The following is a 9,204-nucleotide window of genomic DNA, read 5'->3' on the forward strand; positions in this document are numbered from 1 at the left end:
GAAATCATTGAGTAAAATCAAACATTGATGCTCCTCATCTCATCATTCCATTATGAGACTTTAGCCAGACAGCGTCACATATTGTAAGGATCTTTGACCCCGACGAGTAGGGATGAGGTGGGCAAAACCTAATGCTTTTTGGTTTTGGCTAAATCATTCAAAAAATATTTGAGTTTGATTAATTATATTTGTACACAAGCAATGCACACATCTCTGCTACAAAGGAAAATTTGAAGTCTGTTTCTAGTACTTACCATTCTTGGACAATTACACCAAACTTGGGTGCAAACGTTACAACTTACCCAATATGTTGTATTCATTCATCTAGCCCTTTTCTAACAATAGTACAATTATAAATAGATACAAATGTCTAAATATGTGTGAAAAAGCAGCACAATTATGACAAAATTTTTTTTATATATGACCCAGTCTGTAATAACCATACTACAGTTTCAAAATGATGAGCATCAAAGTCTGATTTTAGCCATTCATTTCATTATGATTTCAATCTTTGACGTGACCATATTCAATCAATATTAAAGATATGAACAAAAAATAAATTAATAAAAAAAAAAAATCAATTACTAGTTACTAATTACATCTTCAACAATGTAATTAGATTACTTTTCAAATTACTCTCTTCAAAAAGTATTTAATTACTTATTACTAATTACTTTCTAAATCCTATTTAGTAAATGATACAAAGATATGCTTGAAATGGCTCAAAGAAATAATATATAAAAGTACATCAATTATTCTGGTCCCAGGGTCCAATTCTCTCTATTAACTAACTATTACTTTTGCCTCAATATACTCCAACTACTGCTTATTGATACTAAAAAGTTGTTAATTTTAAGTATTGGTAGAAATGGAGAGGGTTAAGGAAGTAGAATAAGGTTTTGCAGAATCAGGCATTAATATGTGCTATTAAGTATTAATAAACAGCCAACATCTCATTAATAGTAATGCACCAGTTAATAGTGAGAATTGTAAACTTAAACCATGTTTAATCCACTATTGTAGTAATTGTTTTAGAGTCCATACACAGTACTTAGTTACATCAGAAGTAACTGTAATTAGATTACAAGAAAAATAAGAGTAATCACTGTAAAAAAAATCCGTAGAAATTACAATGTTATTGCAGCTGGGTTGCCGGTAATTTACCGTAGATTTACATTTATGTTATTTACTGGCAAGAGTTTGTTCAAAGTTAAATAAATTTTAAATATATACAAGTCTTTATCTTTACAGAATAAAACTATACAATAACAGCCTCATGCAAAGCATTCTGGGAACCAGAAATCATCATCAACCTTTTTCTGTTTTTTGCTTCAGATTTTGTTTCCCAGAATGTTTTGCTTGATGCTGTTTTTTTAGTTTTACTCTGCAAAGACAAAGACTTGTAAATGTTCAATGTTCATTTAACTTTGAACAAAATATTGCCAGTAAAAAACATAAATTTAAATCTACGGTAAGTTACCGGCAACCCAGCTGCAATTTCTACGGAATTTTTTTGCAGTGAATCCTTCAAGAGAAAAGTAATTAAATTACAGTAACTAATTACTTGGTAACTAGTTACACCCAACACTGGTTGTAACACAGCGTTACAATTAACCCCACTGCGTCAAAATATTTTCAAGCCCACCAAAAAAGTTGCTAAGAGCTGCAGACATATTTCAAAATGATGCTATGTTTAGTCAACAAGACACTGCCTTATACATTATACAATAATGCGGGAAATCGTCTTTTGGCAGCGTGAAAAAAATACCGGAAAAGCAAAATGCTCAACCTTGTGCAACAATGTACAACATAAAATGTACAACAAATGCTGGATTATGCAACAGACAAGCAACTTATTGCATTCACGCAGTTAAACAATCAGTTTCGGCCTTTCTCGTGCTATTGCAGATGGTTTACCGAGGGATACGTATCGGCGGCCGATACATCGGTGCATCACTGAACACACATGTATAGCCGATACCTATATTTTATAAATCCATGAGCCAGTAAAATGGCAAGAATGATGCTTCAAATTAGGCAGATGTGTGCCTCTTTCTGGTGAGTATACATAAAAGAGACCAGAATGTTGTATTGTATTAAGGGTGTGCTGTTTTATTGCCCACAACCCCCTTGAAACCGCATAGCTATGCACTAAAAACTCAGAACACATTAGCAATTGCATAGCAACACCTCGGAGAAAATGTAATTGCTTTTTATTTAATTGAAGTTTATTGCTCTTTTATTTAATTGCAGTTTATTGCCCAGGAGTAATGCAGTTCTTTAACTTTTTTGTAGTTCTGTATAGATTAAGAGCTATTTAGCATATAAATTAGAAATGTTTTAGTTCTTTATTTATACCCCATTCCAGCATCTATAGCTATATTCATGGCGAGAACCATTTGGCATCTCCAATTTGCCTAACTTGCATGCTTTTGGCCTGTGGGAGGGAAACTTCATTCAGAAAAGCCACCTGACCTAGCCGGGGCTCAAATCGGGGACCTTCTTTCTGTAAGTGATTCTGTGAAAAACATCTGTATTTTTTTAATATTGTGTTACATAAGGCCATTACCACTCACATTTCAGCCAATTAAAAAATCTGGTTTCACATTGCTTGCACACTATTATTTGCACCCGAATCATGTGTGATGCCAAGAAAAGTTGAAATCGTTCAGCTGTTTTGGATTTGTTTTTAAACTTTTGGCTGCACATCTGGTGCTTGGATCCCAAAATAAAGACAAAACATAATAAATAGCAATAAAAAGTTATATTTAATTCTTGTAAAATACTTGTTTTGTTTTTAAGGAGGTTTGTGAGTAGTTCACATAAATGAAGGAGTCTATATGAGAATGTGAAACTTTGAACTTACTAGACATGAAATAATGCCTACATTGAGGAAAATGAACAAAGGGACGCCATGTACAGCCAGTAAGGGTGGATTAACAACTCTATTATTGTGGCATAAAAATACGATTTCCCCTCGGGATAAAAATGTAAATTTTGTTCAAATCTCAAACTATGCCACATATTCATATATCGCAACAGTATAGCGGACACTTTTTGTTCGTATTAAAGGCACAATTCATATTAAAGGTCAAGTGCATATTTGTCATAATACAGAGAGCATCCTATCTCTAATGCCTATGAATAATAGCTTCCGTTTCATTTGCCCTGATGTGTAATAGTGTACACAGTACAAGTTCACGCTAAAAAGCATTAAATGAGCGTGACTTTTTATGCACAGCTTATCAACAATTGAGTTGCACGGTGGAAAGATTAATCTTGTTTTACTTTTATGTTACTTAAAATATTTTTACGCATTGTGTGTTGACTGCAAAACACACAAAATCAAAAGTAGTTACTGAATGGCAAATTAAAGGGATAGTTCACCCCAAAATGAAAATAAGCACATATTTTTGTCATCCTCAGTATGTGACTTTCTTTTTTTTTAGCCAAACACAGTCAGAGTTCTATTAAAGGAGACATTTCACAAGACCTTTTTGTCATTGTCAAATAAATCTTTAGTGTCCCCAGAGCATGTACACTCACCTAAAGGATTATTAGGAACACCATACTAATACTGTGTTTGACCCCCTTTCGCCTTCAGAACTGTCTTAATTCTACGTGGCATTGATTCAACAAGGTGCTGAAAGCATTTTTTTTAGAAATGTTGGCCCATATTGATAGGATAGCATCATGCAGTTGATGGAGATTTGTGGGATCCACATTCAGGGCACGAAGCTCCCGTTCCACCACATCCCAAAGATGCTCTATTGGGTTGAGATCTGGTGACTGTGGGGGCCATTTTAGTACAGTGAACTCATTGTCATGTTCAAGAAACCAATTTGAAATGATTCGAGCTTTGGTGCATTATCCTGCTGGAAGTAGCCATCAGAGGATGGGTACATGGTGGTCATAAAGGGATGGACATGGTCAGAAACAATGCTCAGGTAGGACGTGGCATTTAAACGATGCTCAGTTAGCACTAAGGGGCCTAAAGTGTGCCAAGAAAACAGCCCCCACACCATTACACCACCAGCAGCCTGCACAGTGGTAACAAGGCATGATGGATCCATGTTCTCATTCTGTTTATGCCAAATTCTGACTCTACCATCTGAATGTGTCAACAATAATCGAGACTCATCAGACCAGGCAACATTTTTCCAGTCTTCAACTGTCCAATTTTGGTGAGCTCGTTCAGATTGTAGCCTCTTTTTTCTATTTGTATTGGTACCCGGTGGGGTCTTCTGCTGTTGTAGCCCATTTTCCCTTTTCACACCATTCTTTGTAAACTCTAGAAATGGTTGTGCGTGAAAATTCCAGAACTGAGCAGATTGTGAAATTGTCAGACCAGGCTGTCTGGCACCAAAAACCATGCCATGCTCAAAATTGCTTAAATCACTTAATAAGATTTATATTTGTGTGATATTTACACAGAATCATTTTTAGAGTGTATTTGTGGAAAGTGTTTTTTTAAAATGTTTGTAGTCTATAAATAGTGTTATTGTTACAAAGAGAGAATAATAAATCTAACAAATAGCATAAATAAATGTCAGGATACTGCGTTTAATGGTCTGCTATTAATTAATGCAGATGTAAATGATTTTTATCCATCTACCAAACAGTTCACAGACAGTAGATTTCCCCTCACTATTGTAATCTCAAAGCTGGAACGCTGTTTGTTTTGGCATTTGTTTCATTGGCCTAATCAACTCAAAAATGTCAATATTTTCAAAGAGCCAGCTGTCTTCTCCAAAATCCACAAATATAAAAGGATTTTGAGAATGCCTTGTTGTTGTCCAGGAGCTGAAATCCAGCATGGAAATCGACCTTTGCATCTGATTCAACCCCTGTCTCTTTAAAGTGACGAGTAAGATGATGCCCGTCTGATGGTTCAGACAGTGGCACAAGGATGAGGTCAGAAAGACTTTTGGCAGCAGATTCCCGGTCTACAGAGACTAAATTCCTTTATTCTGACTGTAGCTGGGAATCTCTAGATCTGACGGGACTTTCTTTTTGGTCTCATGCGCAGCGGAAATGACCTTCATCTCGAGTGCATAAGTTCATTACTATTCACACTGGTATGTGTTTGAGTTACATAAATGGTATTGTTACGAATCTGCATGCTACACTAAAGGAATCTTCCATTTATGGATCACTTCGTTGTTTCACAGGGAATGAATTTACATACACAGCAAAACATTTATGCATTTGACAGACGCTTGTATCCAAAGTGCATTCACATTTGATTTGTATGTGTGTATTCTTGGAACACATGACCACACCGCTGTGCCAGCTGAACACTTTGAAATCACCATGTTTTCTTATCTTACCATTTAACTTGCTGTCACTATATTCACTAAAACTTGTTTTGAAGACTTTCAGCATTCAGCTTGACCCCTTACCTTTTCTTTGCCTTGTAAGCTACTGAACTGTATGCCCTGTGAAGTCAAAGAAATTAATCCTCAAGGCCCTTTCATACTCGAGATTCATAATCCCCAGTGATTACTTTCCTGGGAGAATTTAAAAAAAACTCTGGAATTTAGTTTTCGTCCATTCTGCGCATGTTTTGTATCGAGAGAATTAATAGGAAATGATCTTATAATTCTTTTCATCTGACTGGGAAACAGAAATGGTTGGTAAATGCCAACAGATTGTGTCCATCTTAAGGGTCTGTTTGCACTTATTTCGGAAAACCGAGAAGATTGAGCTTCTTGCATATCACATAATAACCGTAAAGGAAAAAGGTGTGAGGATTGAGATCCCTGTACGTGACGGCGGGCATTTTGTCTTTGTTAGAGATACGCTCATCGTGTTCCGTATTAAGTTACTGTTTTCACGCTTCAAATCCAAAGACATTTGCTGACATTGAAATATCACATGTTTGAGGTGTGCTTTATATTTACTTCAGGATTAATGTGAGAAACATATGCAGGAGTGACTGTAACTGCTTCAAGTAAGTGAAGATGTATACTAGGGTGGGCCTTATAATGGGGCAATTTTTATGTTTAACTCTCACCCCTAAATGTGATATCAATAAAAACACACTATGCAAAATTTCGAATTGTTCCTACAATATCTAGAGGTTGTCTTTGAAAATTTCCGAAATCACAATTTTTTGCAAAAACTGTATCATTTAAAAACGCACAACACACATCTTGCTTCTTGGAGAGTAACTTTGTTCCAGTTATTTCAGTCTCTTCTGATCCGAGTAGCCATATAGTGGACTTGCTTCAGCCATTGTCTCAGTGTATATTGTCTATTGTGCTTCATTCACATTGAAGCTTTCTTGCTTTGAAAGACATATCACAACTAAAACAGTTTTTAATTGCATGGAGGATGATCAAATAAGTCCATTGCTGCCATAAGTATATTAAACAATTAAACATGCTAGCACAAAGTATCACATAATACGCTAATGTGTTAAGGTCTTGAGGAAACTCTAAATATTAATTAATATTGAAAAAAATTGCCCACATTTTTATTTATTTATTCAAACATATTGGAGGGGTGAAAGCATGAACTTTTAAAAGTTGAAAAATAAGGACCACCCTAATTTATACTGTCTGTAGTCAGTCGGTCTTTATTGCAAATGAAACCAGACAGATCTTATGTCACAATTTAGGAGATTTGTTTTTGATAATGACTGGCTGTCTATATTTTCTCACTTATACCTACCCAATAAAAAAACAGAGGGGAAATATTATCTTAGTTGAAGCTTATCCCAAAGGCTTCCCAGAAGTTTACTACAATTCAGAATAAACAATGTTACAAAAATAATTTGAAAATTATTAATAATCTGCAATCTGATTGGATGTAACACTTCAAGAAAGTATATAAAGCATCATAGGGTTGTCCATATGTCTTGAAAATCTTTCTATCATTAAAGCAAAAAATCTTTCTTTGACAATAGAGAGGGCAATACGGAGCCCCTAGGGGACATGGAGCAAAAATTAAATAAAGTTTAGTTTCTCGTGCGCACGTGAAACTTTCGCGTGGGCACGTGAAACTATCGCGTTTAGTCTCATGTGATCACGCAAAACCAAACTTTTTTTTTTAAATTCTGCATATGAAGGTTTAGCGTGAGCACATGAAACTAAACTTTAGATTTTTTTCCTCCAATGTCACCTTAGGGGCTCGGTAGGGCAAAAAATGTGCCAAGATTAAATACATATATGGAAGTATCAATTATATTAAAGCGCTATCATGGATTTTCAGTAAGACTTTAAAATAAGATTTTATTTGTTAGCATTAGCATAAAGTAATTTTTTTTACATGTACGCAAACGTATGTGCACAGTCGACCGCACAGCGTTGCAAAGCATAGTTAATTTGACTTGTACATGTATGAATAGAAGTTTGCATTGTGACAAATTGAAATCCCTCTCATGACCTACGTATTATTATTCTCTTGCACGCGCTTGCGCGACACCTACGCACACAATGTGCAGTTAAGAAAATCTGGCTGTACGCAAACCCTCGTGTATGCGGAAAAACTGAACTATACTTCTGGCTTTAGGTGCTAACTTGAACTAACATTGAACAATACTTCCACAGCATTTATTAGTCTACATTCATGTTAATTTCTGCATTTACTAATACACATCAAAGGTTTTACTGTTAACATTGACATAAACTAAGGGTGTTTTCACATATACACTGTTTAGGTCGGCCCAAATGACGTGTCGCTCCGAGTACGGTGCGTTTGGGTCAGTGTGAACACAACAGCCGCACTCGGGTGCGCACTAAACGGCCGCTCCGAGACCGCTCTAAACAGGTGGTCTCGGAGCGGCTGTTGCCGAACTCTGGGGCGACCCACCTGTGGTGTGAACACTGCTGGACCTCGGGCCGAACCAAATACAGGAAGTTCTCCATATGTTTGAGCCACTGCGCTTTCGTTGTGACGTGAGCCGGGTGTTATATTGTGGGTTAACAATCAACAAGCCAATCCTGGTCCGTTGCATAGAGATTCGCTGTCTCCTTTACGTTTGAGCTGATGATTTTATAAATGCATAGCTGTCCTCCACACATAAATAGTGACATTACGGGCTTTTTAGCAAACGGCTCCGTGAGAAAGGCTTTAATAGAACAGCTACGCAATTTCGTGTTAAAGCAAAGAAACTTCACAAAGACGTGCATCGTTTATCTCCACATCTTGATAGCTGCGCTCTCCCTGTCAGGCTGGTTGTCGTGGAAACGTGGGGGTGGTCATGAGACGGTAAGAGCTGTCAGAGACCAATGACAGCGCTGACCGTTGTCACATGGTGTACGGTGCAGCATTTCGAGTAAAGTAAAATATATATATATGTGAACACGGGCCGCACTAACTGAAAAATGATACAATGTATTTTGGTGCGCTCCGAGGCCGAACCACGGTGCGCACCAACATATGTGAAAACAACCTAAGATCATCAAAGATTAATAAATGCTAAAAAATGATATAGCTTATTGAAAGTTCATGTTCAATGCTAATACATTTACTAAAGTTAACAAATACAACCTTACTGTAAAGTGTTACTGGATTTTAAATAAATTATAAATGCCATAAGTGGAAGTAAAAAGAATTATTCTTGTAGGCTGAACTCCCTCTTTAAATAAAACCGGATTGATTTAATGGTGTATAGAATCTCTAAAGTTACAAAACAAACGTAATTTAAGATTAAATGTCAAAACTTGGACATATTTTCTAAGCATTATCCTACTGATCATCAGAAGTGTTTATCACCATCTGTTGTTATGATTATTGAAACTACACAGACAGAACACAATTGATACAAACTTTTACTTTCCATCACTGTTGTTTTTGTTGTTTGGCTCACTGTAAAGGTACAGAAACAAATCGTCATCAAGCCAACATCAACAAAAAGCAATAAACTTTGGAATGTTGTGGATTCCAAAAGCCAAAATTATATTTACTTGGTTACATTATACTGTAGCCTAAAGTCTTGTACTTAATTTACTGTGTACACAAACATATCATGTATATCCTTCAGATCCACGATAAACCCTAACATTCATAAAGTGTTTTTTGAGGATATAAAGGCCGGCATAATAAAAGCTTAAAGGACAAGTTCGGTATTTTAGACTTAAAGCCCTGTTTTCAGATTGTTTATGGTGAAATAGAATGGTTTTGACTGAAATTTCGACATTTTCGGCTGCCCTGAGAATTTTCGCGTGTTTGTGACCATAAACAATCTGAAAACAGGGC

This window comes from Paramisgurnus dabryanus, chromosome 7 (genome assembly GCF_030506205.2).
Source record: "Paramisgurnus dabryanus chromosome 7, PD_genome_1.1, whole genome shotgun sequence".
Classification (NCBI taxonomy): Eukaryota; Metazoa; Chordata; class Actinopteri; order Cypriniformes; family Cobitidae; genus Paramisgurnus; species Paramisgurnus dabryanus.